General features: G+C 31.1%; 1 protein-coding gene and 1 pseudogene across 1 annotated transcript in view; both read left to right on the top strand.

Annotated features, from left to right (window-relative positions):
* Positions 1 to 12,969, top strand: part of EPHA6 (EPH receptor A6) — a 795,422-nt gene that overhangs the window by 459,536 nt on the left and 322,917 nt on the right.
* LOC118602279 lies at positions 7,792 to 7,910 on the top strand (annotated as a pseudogene).

Below are 12,969 nucleotides of genomic sequence, written 5' to 3'. Positions count from 1 at the left end.
TGCATCATTACTATTATTATGGAAAAAACTGTTATCTGTTAGATCAATTAATAAGAAAAATAAATGTTTTTATTATGCCTTAATTTATTTTTTAATTAATGTTCTTTAATTAATGTTCTTCCTTTCTTTATGTAGTTACAAGTTTCTGAAATATTATTTTCCTTCTCTCTAAAGAACTTTTAACATTTCTTGCAGGGCAGGTCTGTTGTCAACAAGTTTTCCCAATTTTTGTTTGTCTGAGAAAATCAACTTCTCTTTCATTTTGAGAGATAATTTTGCAGAGTACAGACTTTTATACTGGTGGGATTTTTTTCTGTAAACATTTTAAATATCTCGCCCCACTCTCTTCTTACTTGCATGGTCTCTGAGGCAAAATCAGATATAATTCTTAAGGTGCTTTCTTCTTCTGGCTTCTTTCAGGATTTTTTCTTTGCCTTTGGTTTTCTGTTGTTTAAAAATGATATGCCTAAGTATAATTTTGGGGGGCATTTAACTCTGATAATGAGGATAAGAGAATATTTAGTAGAATTATATTTAATAAAAGTCATCTAGAGTCTGAAAATCCAGGTATGTCCACCTGTTTTCCAGTCCTGGGTGTAAATAGATGAAACCGGGCCCCGCATGGACAAAAGCGGAACAAAGATGATTCTCCAGTATAGTTTGTTGCCAAAGCTCAGACAGGAGAAATTTCTTTCATTCGAAAGATAATTAACACAAAAAGCCATCATGTTACCAATTAAAAATGCATCAGAATGAAGAAGAGAACAGTATATAGGTGGTTAGAAGGAAGTTTGGACTTCTGAAAAAATTTTTTACTGCAAAAACTAGAAAGATAGTGATTTTTTTTTTCTCCAAAAGATGCACTTTGATCTCATAAGGGAAGAAAACAAAGTGAAAGAAAGTTTGATATGAAATGAGATGAGAGGGAAGTATATGAATTAGAGACATCAGAAACACAACAGATGAAAAAAAATTATAATAATCAACATGAGAGGAAAGAAACTGTAGATATGGAAAACTAAATTAATAATATGGCAGACAAATTTACAAAGCTCATTCAGTATTTTTTAGAAATAAAAAAGTGATTAAAGCAGTCAGACAAGTTTATGGGAGGATAGAGAGCAACTAGCACATTGCGCTCCTTAGCAAGTATCCAGAAGATTACAGAAGAAGCCGTTAACTAAAGACAAGCCTGAAATAGTCATCTCAACCTTAAATATATGATCTGTAGAATAAAAATATCTTCCACATTTATAATTGCCTATATATTATTTTCTTCAACACACAGATTTTTAAAACATGTATCTTACAGGTTTTATGATGGGGGGGGAAGCTATTGACAAAAGATAAGATTCATAATCAGAATAAATCCTAGAAAGTGCTCCCTATATATGGACTTCTTTACCTTCTGCTATCACTGACCACTTTGAGAAATACATACGCACATGTATTTATCTGCACAAAACTGTGCTCACAAGTTAGGGAGATTCACAGTCTGACTGAAGGAAAGCCATGGACCTTCCTAGCCAAAGTGCACTGGGTGTTGTGGGAGAAATATGACACAGACTTTTATGCCCACACAAGTCATGTTTCTTATGTGAAGGAAATGATGAATCTGAGATATTTGGTGGCTACTCATATTCTCTTCTAGGAAAAAAAGTACTTAACTGACACATTTTGGCTACAAGATGAATCAAATATAAAAATTCAAATGGGCTAGTCACAGAATATTTAAAAAGTGTAACTATCTAAAAATTCATTATAAAGAAATAATTCCAATTTATTTAGATAGCAAAATATCCATCTCAGTAATATGGTGATAGTAAAAATTTTTTAATTTACTTTTTAAATGTACTTTCGGAAATCTCCCATCATTAAAGCAACATCTGCTTCATAATATTGCAATTTGTAAGATTACTACCTACAATGTGTTAGTTATATTTTAGCATAGTTTTATTTTATTCATGATTATGAAGGCAACTTGCTCTTCATATAGATGTTTTTTCTCTTCAATCTACTCAGCTGTTCTTTCAAGACTGTCACATTTTTTTCTAACTTTGTGAATTATTTTAGACTTGGCTTAATATGACATAGGAATTCTATTAATTTTGAAGACTTTCTAATCCTCATGTAATACAATATCTTAGCTTCTACTTGCCAAACCAAAATAAATAAGATAAAATAAATTTTCTAATAGAAATATACCTGAAAGCATTGAGGTAAATAAAACACATAAGAATTTTTTTCTCAAAATATAGCTATTATATAAAAGATAAACATAATAATGAAAATAATAGCTTATTTATTATTGATGCCAATTATATCCTAAGTGCTGAGCTAGTCCCTTTGTATAGATTATCAACCTAAAGTCCCACAACAACCCTATGAGGTAGATGCTATTAGTATTCCCAGTTTATAAATGAAAAAAATTAAGGTATAAAAAAGTAAGTGAATTAATTACCAAGAGTTAAGCTGCTGAGTCAGAATTCAAAGCAAGGAAATCTAACCCCAGATTTGACTTTTTAAAATCTGACATTATACATCCCTATTAATTAAATAAGGCCATATCACACTTATGGAAAATAAATGTTAAAAGAAAGTTGAAGAGACAACATTCTATTTTCACTATATTCCTGTGTCTTACTCATGAGAATAATCATATGAATACTCAAAAACACTTTCTATTATTTAGTAAGTTAGAATATTAGCACGCTTAGAGGTTTTGGTAATGCATATATTATATACAAATACAACATTTTGTTAAGACAGAAATATTAGATGTATTCTGGAACATCAAATAATCATGCTTAATTAAATAAACTTTAGTAGATTGTGAGCTATGATTATCTTTTGTTGACCAAATTAAGATCCTTTCACTATTTGTGGCCCAAAAGACTGCTTAACACTTAGCCTAAACATTGGAAGCATTTATAAAGACATTTGGTTCATATTCAGATAAAGAATTACATCACTCGTTATTTTATTGTTATTTTTCCAGTAGATGCTCAGATTTATATCAAAACTAAAATATGGATTTACAAATAAAAGAAAGCAGAATCTTATTTTATATAATATAAATGTCCATAATGTTAACTAACTACTTAGATATGTATGTTTTACACAAACCATTATATAGATGATGAGCATTTTTAAATGATATTCTGATGAGCATATTAGCAAAAGATTTAAATTACAGTAACTGATTTCAACATCCTCAGTAAATGCCAAGAAACATAGCTTTTATAGCAAGCTCATGGAAATGTTTAAATAAAATATTCATGATTTCTCTACTAAAAGAAAAACCTATTATGGTCTTGTTTGACAGAGGATGACCTTTGCTTCAATAAGTTCCCATCTTTACTGTAACTTAGTATTTAGATGTCCTGCTTAGATGAATAAAACATAGTATTTTGTTCTTTATGTTTTCTAGTATATGTGATAATTAATAGAAAGGAAAGCTTTGAAGTTTTAAAATGAAGTAAATGGGTTTAAAAAAAGTCATTAAGAAATCTTTGAAAATCAATTTCCCAGTAGGAAATTTGTCAAAGCAATTAGGATCCCCCCTGACTTGGGCAAACACAGTAGTGTTCAATTGATGTGCTCTTTCAAGTAACTAAAGCACTTTTAACTTTAGTGATCTGTGCTAGTCATACAGTCAACCACCTGATGGCTCCTACAAAGACGGATCGATGATTCAGTTATATATTAAAGAAAACCTTTATGAGGACAAAATTCAGTCAAGTATACTACAGTTTCTAATATTGTGAAAACAAAACAAACAGAGAAACATGAAATGGGTAATTTTCAACCAAATGTACTTTAGATTCAACCTATGTTTAATTTTAGTATTTATGCTTCTAGCTTTAGTTTTGATATTCCTTGAGAAGAAAAAGTATTATTTCTGAGGTATTTTCAGAAAATAGTGGCAGTTAAGGTAAACAAGAAATCATCTATGTGTATCTGAAAGTGTGCTAAAACAACCAGCTATTCCACTACACCCTGTTAGCAAATAAGTATCAACAGGAATAAAGAAAAATGTCACACTAACTTATGTGGTCATATGACACCATGGCTGCATTTAAACAGTAATGTAGTTAATAATCTGGCCCAGTATTGAAAGATTAATTAGGACCTCAATATGTAGATTTACTGTATAAAGTGTAGAGTAATATTTTTTTTATAAAAATCTCTCTGTAAAATCATGTGAAATTTGATTTTACTAGAGACATTGACATCGCATGTCCCCAGACAAAAAATGATTGTGCCCCTCTTGTAGAAATCATATATCTTCTGCCAAAACTTTCTGACGTATAGTGGACACATCCAGAAACACTGGGGAAAAAAGCATTACCCATATTTGATTAACAAGTACTCATAGACTTAAAACAATTAAAATGCAAGGTTAATTAAATTCTAGCATACTGACATTATGTCTAGTCTAGTGTTCTCAATTAATCAGGTACCAGTGGGTGACATGAGATTTATGTATGTTTGATGATATACAATTAATGTAATCTGGAGAATTCCAAAAATGTATATTAGTTTGAATAAATGTTTGAATTTTCTGGCCTCGTTTTCTAGATCAACAGTCCCCAAAATATTTCTGAAAATGATTAGTCCTATAATATACTATTCAAAAAAGTGTTTCCTTAATCAATTAAGTTAAGGAAGGCATATTATATGACTGTCTTCACTACATGTGGTCCTGAGTTATGATGGTTCGACTTATGATTTTTCGACTTTATGATGATGTGAAAGCGATATGCATTCAGTCGAAACTGTACTTCTGATTTTGAATTTTGATCTTCTGGGCTAGCAATGTGTGGTACAAAATCTCTCATAATGATGGACAGCAACAAGAAGATGACTAATGTAAATGTTTCAACATTAATTGCATATCAAGATTACTCATATACTAATAAATCTATCTATAACTATTTAAATGTACTCCTATCACAAAACAGTATTATAAAAGAGTCTGTAATAAGATATAGTATGAACCTAGGTGAGAAAAGCCCAAAAGAAAAAAGGAAAAAAGAGGTGATAAATTTAGACCCAGGTTTATTTCAAAGATCCGCTATAGATCTTTGCTCCCTAGACTGTGTGCTCTAAATGAGTTCTCTCTAGTTCCTTGCCAATATCCTTTTATCTAAACTTTCCTATACATTACCATAAAATGGCACATCATTTCAGTCGTACTCTCATGAAAAAACATCTGAATCAACAATATCATCCACAATTACAGATAGTTCCTGACTTGCAATGGTTCAACTTAACAATTTTTTGAGTTTACAATAGTGCAGAAGCAACATGCACAGTAAATCACATGCGACAGATAAAACTTTATTATAAAACAGTCTTTGTGTTAGATGATTTTGTTCCAGTGTAGACTAATGTAAGTGTTCTGAGCACGTTTAAGGTAGGCTTAGCTAAGCTATGATGTTTGGTAAGTTAAGTATATTAAGTGCAATTTCAACTTATGATATTTTCAACTTAAGATAGATTTATTGGGGCATAACCCCAAGATAAGTTGAGGAGCATCTCTATACTACTGACATTGAAGCCACGCCCACGGTGTTGAAACAGTCAAGGAAAAAAAAATTCCTCTGCTCTCTTTTGTTCATTGTTTGGAGGTCTGTAAATTAAATTTACAAAGTACAAATTACCAAGAGAAAGACAAATTTTTATTCATGTATATAAATAGGAGTTCACAGAAAAAAATGACTTAGATGATTAGAATTTAGGACTTATAACACATCTTAACAGGTGGGAGGGAGAGGGACAAAGTTATTTATGGGAAATCAAATGACTTTTAGAAAAGATAAATGGGACCTTAGAAGAATAGATGGAAGGCGTAGTTTTTTGACAATGTCTGTTTAGTTGATTTCTTATGCTGGTGCTAACTTCTCCTTCCTGGAGCTAGGACTCAGTTCTCCCTGGTTGCAAAATTCCTGGGGAAGGGATTTATGACAGTTGAATTTTGAGGGAGGCTCTGCTTTTAGACAAGTAGAATTTGAAAGAAAAAAAATAGTGATATATTCTGGATCTCTTCAAAACTCAATAGACAATGGCATACATAAAGTTCAGAAGGCAGTAGAATAAACCAGAATGTGGGGAGATAGTGACTAAAGCTAAAAAAAAAAAAAGTGATCACAGCAAATTATTCTCAAGTTTTTCCAAAGCACAGCTTCTGGCACAGAAACATCATTGTGGGTATCTGAGAAACAAAATATTCAATAAACATAGGTCATTTTTTAGTGGACTTATGATGTGGAGCAATTTTTAACCTAATAGACTAGTTGTCTTTGAGCGAAAATTTGTCTTCCCTATGAAGCAGGCGAAATTATGTGACTAAAGGCGGCAAAGATAAATATATACAAATTAACATATACATAATTTAAAAAACTGCCCATCAATTGAAATTGATTACTTAAGGCAAAACAGAAGACCATGATAAGAATTATAGTAAATGACATAATTCTAAAATTATTAAGGACAATAGTACAAACCTTAAGGCTGACACTCAAATACTTAAAAATTTTATAGCATAGACATTATCCAGATAGAAGAGTATCAACTGTAGACCATTGATATGGTCATGATAGCGTGTGTCAGCTAATGTCAGCATTGCAACATCAGATCTTTCTTTTTCCTTATTTTTCTATTATTTCCCTTATACTGACTTTGAATTCTAATATTCAGAAATTGCATGTTGCTGAATCCCAATATTTGGTGTTTTTTTAAGTAACGTTACATTTTATGTATTTTTATGTATAATCTATAATTAATTGTAATTAATACTAAGAAAATAAATAATACTTGGTTGTTTAAACTCATCTTGAAAATGTGTAGACTAAAATAATTGAGTTTTGTCCATACACTGTTTCCTCTAGAAATGGAATTTTAGAAAAAGAAAAAAAAATAGTTCATTTGGCACATTATGTTGCATTTTAAGTAAAATATAAAATGTGGCAATGATTTGCATTATTCATTGTGAATGATAATAATTAGATCACTTATAGTTTTAAAAATCCCATTACCTTCTGCAATAAATATAGAACAATACAATTTGGTTTGTTAACAAGGAGTCACAAAAATCAGGGGCAAAAAGTGTAACATATGCACTGAATGCCTTTGAAGCTACTGTGAGAACATGAAGTAGAAATTATGAGCTAGCAGCCAATATGAGAAAACACAAGCTTCTCTGCATGCAGTCAGTGATTTGTAAAAGACAATTACTAACTAGAGAAAATGAGAGGAAAATACAGGGCCCAGCCAGGTGTTATTTTACAACAGAGATTTACACTGCTATTTGGTCAATGATGACAACAATATCACCCATATCCTCAGGAAACCATGAATGTTTCAAGGCAGCTGTGGGAGCACCTGGCTACTTTTCCTATGCAAAGACAGCTTCCATCAAGGAAGAATCGAGATTTATTCCTCTTGGCTTGAACTAGAAACAATGCCAATGAATCTGCTGTTGCATTGCATTATTTCTTTAAAGAGAGAACAAAAGCAGTTTCACAGTCCCATTTTTGGTGAATTGGCAGAAATACACATGCATCTTCTTGAATCAGTGTGACAGGATCATTCAATATTCCATCCAGTGCCCAGCAGTATGAGTACTTTTTCTCTTTCTGTACTTCCTGGAAATACACACACACGCACGCACGCACGCACGCACACACACACAAATTGTGAATATCGCTTTCACTGTCAAAAAATAATAGAGAAAACAAAACATAGCTTTTAAAATATTTTTCAGCTAGGTTATACAGAAAAAATATAGTCTATGGCCATGCTACCTTGAACATGCCTGATCTCGTCTGATCTTGGAAGCTAAGCAGGGTCAGACCTGGTTAGTATTTGAATGGGAGACCACCTAGAAATACCAGGTGCTATAGGCATTAAATACACACACACACACACACACACACACACACACACACACACACACACACGTAGATAGAATCTTAGAGTTATATTCTACAAATTCTATGGAATCCAGAAGAATTTTATGAACCAATAGGTATCAAATTGTGGCTAGGGAAAGTAAGAGCATAGCTTATGAAGTGGAGCAGATGTGGGGATAATGAAAATGGGTTTAGAATTAGTAAAAAGGCACTCGATATTAGGAGCACTCTCAATAATTAGAATATTTTTTGTTTTGCTTTTATTTCTCAATCCAAATACATTTTCAGTGAGACAGTTAAATAATGAAAATATTGACAATTCAAGAAACTAATCCAAGATGGATTTTATTATTATAAAATACTACTAATTAAATTATAGTATAATTTCCATTTTCTATACCATATGTTCAAACTCTTAATGCTTTGCAATAATATTTCCTCATTTTCTGGTTTATTATTATATTATTATTAATTATATATATTATTATTATCTTACATTAATTAATTCTACACTGATAAAAATGAGTCATATACACAGAGTATATTAATTAATTGGACAGTGCTCATATGATTACAGAAAAGATTTACTGAACAAAACCAAGGAATGGACAATTATCTGATAAGTCTTGAAAAAAGATTTAAACAAGTTTTGGATAAAAGATATATTTGTATAAAAGTTTCCTAATGTGTTTGCATAACACCGTACTAGTTCAGATCATCATATGTGCCACAGTCACTGGGGTATAGACTGTAAGGACTAGACTCACTCTGGAATCTGCCCCTTACCTTTTTTGTAACCTTAAGTTGGTTCCAGTCTGATCCTGTTTCTTAATCTTTAAAATCAGAATAATCGTACCTACAAATTACAATGTATATTAAGTGATTTAATGAATGTGAAAGAGCCTGTGAATTGAAAAGTTAAGTGCAACATATAATTATATATTCTGTAAAGAAGAATAGCAAGAGCTTAAGATAAACACAGTCAATTGCTAAATGTCATGAGGAACAGACAAATGTTTCAGGAGTTCAGACATCAAAAGAAATTTCATCTGATGATCAAGAAATCTCAAGCTAGTCTAGGTTCTGTCTTAAGGGAAAAAAAGGTAATTGCTACTATTTATCTTATATTATGAATGAAAGTCCTTAAATGTGACTCCCTCTTCTATAATTTCCAAGGTTATCTATGCACTGTTTCACAGCCCCAAAATGTGACTGAAATTTTCTCACCTGTTAATGCAATTTAGGGGCCCAACAGATAAAAAAAAGACATTTTCCCCTTCTTGAGACATCAAAAAAGCAGATCCATAATACTTAAATGATTAATTTTCATAAAGCTTCTTGGTTTAAATTATTTATGAAATTAATATTCTTTCAGTTAGCTTTCTCTGCAGTTTTTTATCATATAAGTTCAAGGGTGATAAAAAAAGTACATAGAAAGTCTAAAATTTAATGAATTCTTCATAAGCCACATGTATTACTTTGTGGTCATAGCTTATAAATATATTCATGTTTAGGCTTAGCTTTCTAAAATGTATTAACATTTTAAATTATATTTTTGAAACAATCTTGAAAATAGAGTATGACCTAGACTAAGATTAGTTAAGCTCTTTAAAATAAAATCATATTTCTTTTAAAATTACTTTTAAAATTAGGGACAATATAATAATTTGTTATTGTAATTTAAAAATATGTATCTTCTCATGCCATTTATTTGGTCCTTTTTATTCTTACCTACCTCTCCTTCTCCCTCCTTTCCACTGGTAACTACTAAACTGTTGTCTACATAAGAAAATTTAACTTTGTATGGTGAACACAAAATATAATATCCATAGGATGTATGATTGAATTGTACATTTGAAACCTATATAATTTTATTAACCTTTGTCACCCAATAAATTTAATTTTTTAAAAATCCATAACTATTGGACAATTAGGTTATTTCTGTTTTGCTCTTGTTACATGTTGTTTTACTAGGCTGGCATGATAAACTGCTCTTGAGAGTTTAATGCTATTCTAAATAACATATATGTAGATATATTATTTATATATATATATAGTAAATATACATATGTGTTTATATATATTTAATAGAGAACCCACAGTTCATTTTTATTCACAGCAAGGCAAAAAGAAACTTTTGATCACACTAGAAGTAATTTAGCCAAAGCTTTGAAATTTGTACTTGAACTACATTTGCAATTAGGACAGTATTCTGCTAATACGATTCATTTGCTGCTGCATTTGTTTACTGTTTGTCTATTAACAGTTATAAACAGAGCAGGCAAGTAGTACTTGGAACAATCCTTACAGCATTGCAGTATCGAGCACATTTCAGTTCTCTTCCCACCACCGATTCTTTTTGTGTACCCGGGCTTCCTCTTCTTCAGTAAAGTCACTTTTGATATTGAAGGTCTTACTATAATCTCCTCATGAGTTTTCCCCTATATCGTAATGGCAACAGTCTTGCACGCAGCATCAAGCAATCCTTTGATGTCTAAGTAGTTTGCAGCCAGAATAAGTTCAAAAAGTATTCCTTGGTCAACTTTCAGAAATTCGTAGTCCCAAATGGGGTCTGTTCATTTTTCTTTATTCTCATCATCCTCTTTGTTGTGGGTGCACCATAAATGACCTTTTCTAATATTGCTGAATTAACATTTGGTAGAGGAACTGTGTCATTATCTCTTTCATCATCCATTCCCAAATCTTCCAATATGGTCTTATTAGTGATACAATTTGCTTATACAATTTTAGGCTGTTTGCTATTTATAAAAAAAATATTGAATCGTGGCATGCATGTTATTTTGTAACTTATTTTTGTCATTTATATACTGTGCTTATTTTCCCATGTCTATATATCGACATCATTTTTAAAACAGACCAATTAAAATCTATTATATGAATTTCTTATGTGTCTAAAATTTTTTAATGAAGCAACAAAATTTGTGAGTAAAACTTTATCCATTCATTATATTATATTAAAATTTTATATTTTTTCAAGCTTTACCACTTTGTTGCTTCCTTTCCACATTATTAGTTAGGTGATTTTAGACATTTACTTATAAATGATTTTCTTCTTAATGGTAATAGGATTTTTTTATAGCATTTAAGTTGGCTCATATTTTTCTATTCCTGGAACAAGATGCTAACTATTTGAAGAATCAACTGAGGCCCTGAAGTGACTAATTATATTCAAATAAAATGAGGGTATTATATTTAAAATCTATTTATATCATTCCCATAAATAATTTATACAAAGTTCAAATAATAGTACTTTTACATAGAAGAATTACTAGAAACTAATATTCTTGATTTTAATGTGATAGGATGTTATGAATAAGAAAATTGTTTGCAGCTAAGAAGAGAAGGGACAAATTCTTGATTTTTTTCCAGGGCCAGGCCAACTTTCTTAGATTTTGGTGAATAAAGTGTTAAATTTCTAGAAAATACTGGTATAACATGTATTTTTTACCACACCTTGACAGGTAACAATAAGGTCAGCAGAATTTCAGACTGGACTAATTTGGGGATATTTTTTCCCCCTTATATTTCAAGGAAATTGAATTTTATAGCATCTGTCATATAAAGTCTCTCAAGAGCCTCTGGAATTATATAATCAGTAGAAGCATATGATATAAATTACTGAAAACAGCAGCCTAAAGACAAGCTTAACAGTGAGCACATTAAATGAGCCAGTCATAAGACTAATAAAGTAGAAATCAAGAAGTCACAGATTATGCTGTAAAGAATTTTAAAGATAATGCTCCAGGTCTTACTCTGTATAATTAAGTATTGGTGATGTTGTGTCATTTTGATTCTTCATTAATAAAGTGATTTTTCTCTGTGGCCTCTACAGGTAGTGAGTTTTCTGTGCAAATATTTCCACACATTTTTCACTAATATCTTGTCAAGCTACTGCCCGCATCATATAGGCATGGCAAGAAAAAGTAGAAAGAGTGAAAAAGCTTTGTGTTACTTGATGTTAATATTTTTTGTGCCTGAAATTCAAAACTAAAGGTTTTTTTTTTTTTAATAGAATAATATTAACAGTGAGGAAAAACTGGGGCTAGTAGGGGTGGAAATTAGTCCTGTATCATCTATAACTTAAGGTGATATAATTAGAAAGGAAAATCTTTTTTTTTTTCTAATAAGAAAGGTAAAGAAAAGAAAAACCTGACAGAATATAGATTAAATAAGGAAAATTTGTATGAAAAGTTTATTTAAAATATTTTTAAAAACAGGTTGAATACTTTTTAAATGTAATAAATGTATCAAATTAGTTAGGTAATTAAATAGATGACTTTTTTATCACTGCTTTAGAAACTTATTGTTTAAAACTTACTCACTTTCCCCACTTAACCATAAGTATATCTAAAATTAAAGCATTTCAAAATAAATCGGTAGAACTATTGTAAGCTTCCTATTGTTGCCATAACAAATTACCACAAACTTATTGTCTCAAAACAACACATGTTTTATCTTACAGTTCTGTATGTCAGAAGACCAAATGATTCATTCAGGGCTTAAATACAGGTGACAAAAGTGTTGGTTCCTTCTGGAGACTCCAGGGAGAATCCATTCCTTCCCTGTTCCAACTTCTACATTCCCTCTCTCGCAGCCTTCTCTTCCATAGCAATTCTTCTCCTGCATCCCTTATAAGGACACTTGTGAACACATTGGGCCCCCTGAATAATCCAGGATAATCCCCCCATCTCAAAATCCTTAATTTAAACTTTCCAGTCACATTTGTTTGCTCATTATCAAAGAAAAGAGGAAAATAATATAGTCTTTAAAGTCTGTTCTGATTTGTACTTTCTGGTATATATTTTTTATTTATTATGTTATTGTTCTTTATTTACATTTTATCATGTTGTTGATTGTATTTTCCTTAAGCCCCCACCATCCACCACCTGCACACACAACACACACACACACACACACACACACACACACACACACGCATGCACGCACGCAAACACACACACATAGCTTTCTAGAAAGAGGAACAAAGTAGAAAAGAAAGGAAAAGGATAAAGAAGAGAGAGAAGGAAAAGCA

Source organism: Rousettus aegyptiacus, unplaced genomic scaffold (genome assembly GCF_014176215.1).
Source record: "Rousettus aegyptiacus isolate mRouAeg1 unplaced genomic scaffold, mRouAeg1.p scaffold_m13_p_4, whole genome shotgun sequence".
NCBI lineage: Eukaryota > Metazoa > Chordata > Mammalia > Chiroptera > Pteropodidae > Rousettus > Rousettus aegyptiacus.
Note: the sequence above shows the minus strand (reverse complement) of the source record. Positions and strands in the feature narration are given on the sequence as shown.